The sequence below is a fragment of the Oryx dammah genome, unplaced genomic scaffold (genome assembly GCF_014754425.2).
Source record: "Oryx dammah isolate SB20612 unplaced genomic scaffold, SCBI_Odam_1.1 HiC_scaffold_1, whole genome shotgun sequence".
NCBI classification, from domain to species: domain Eukaryota; kingdom Metazoa; phylum Chordata; class Mammalia; order Artiodactyla; family Bovidae; genus Oryx; species Oryx dammah.
In genome coordinates, this window is record NW_024070185.1 from 31367813 (window position 1) to 31369199 (window position 1387).

The 1387-nt window shown below is 36.4% G+C and overlaps 1 non-coding gene across 1 annotated transcript; it reads left to right on the forward strand.

The window, feature by feature from the left end:
- Positions 1 to 299: 299 nt before the first annotated feature.
- TRNAC-GCA lies at positions 300 to 372 on the forward strand. Its single transcript has one exon. It is a non-coding gene; the product is annotated as a tRNA-Cys (tRNA).
- Positions 373 to 1387: the final 1015 nt, after the last annotated feature.

Genomic DNA, 1387 nt, shown 5'->3' on the forward strand with positions numbered 1-1387 from the left:
ATGTTAAAGCACCAAATCCCATGAAGACTTTATTCGGAGGTAGAACTTCTATGGAGACAAATAAGGTTAAATGATAGATCCTTTGGGATTTTCAAGCCATATGTATTTAAGCATGGCTTTTGCAAATAAATACAGTTTCATTTTTCCATTTCCAGAGTGTATGCTCAATTTCTTTAATTGCACTAGAATTTCAGTATATTGTCAACATAAAAATGAGAGCAGACATTCTTATTTTGTTCCTAATCTCAGAGGAAAGCATCCAGTTTGTCACCACTGACTATGATGTTAACTATAGGGCTTCCCTGGTGGCTCAGATGGTAAAGCATCTGCCTGCAATGCAGGAGACCCAGGTTCGATCCCTGGGTCAGGAAGATCCCCTGGAGAAGGAAATGGCAACCCACCCCAGTACTCTTGCCTGGAAAATTCCATGGATGGAGGAGCCCGGTAGGCTACAGTCCATGAGATCGCAAAGAGTCGGACATGACTGAGAGACTTCACTTCACTTCACTTCACTTACAGAGTTTTTCTGGTAGATGTTCACTATTAAGTTGAGGGAGTTCTTTTACATCCATAATTGGCTAAAGGTTTTTATCATGAAAGCTGTTGGGTTTTGTCAAATGGTTACTGTCTCAAGTAACATAGTTAAAGAGTTCTCTTTAGCCTGTTGATGTGCTGGATAACACTGGGTGATTCTCATGTGAAACCAGCTTTGCCATGCATATGATGTGGAGTTCTTCTCATATATTGTTGGTTTTAATTTTATAATATTCTGATGATTTTTGCATCTGTTATTCCAAAGAGATTCTGGTCTGTAGTTTCTTTTCTTGTAATTTCTTTATTGGCTTTAATATTAGAATGATGCTGCCCTAGAATCTCCTTGGAGAATTGATATATTTATCACTATGTAATGTCCTTCTCTGACTGATAATCTTCTTATTCTGGTCTGCTCTGTGTGAACTTAAAGCCATACCAGCTTTCTTTTGAATGAGTTAGAATGTATTCCTTCTGTTTCTGATTTCTGAAGGAAATTGCAGAAAAATTGCAATTATTTCTGCCTTGAATATTTGGTAGAATTCAACAGGGAAACCCTCTGTACTTGCTGCATTTTATTAGGAAGGTTATTCATTGTTAGTATCATTTATTTGTTAAATTATGGATATGGTTATCTATTTTTTTGGTGTGACTCTTTGGTAGTTTCTGACATCCTAGTAATTGGTCCATTTCCTATAAATTATCAAATTGGTGGGCATTTAGTTAATCATTTTCCAAAGTTCTGTTAATGAGCTTTTATTCCATTGTGGGCAAAAATTGATTTCCCTGAATATTCCATGGAAACTTGGGCAGGATGGATACTTCGATGTTGTTGGATAATTATATAAATATCAGT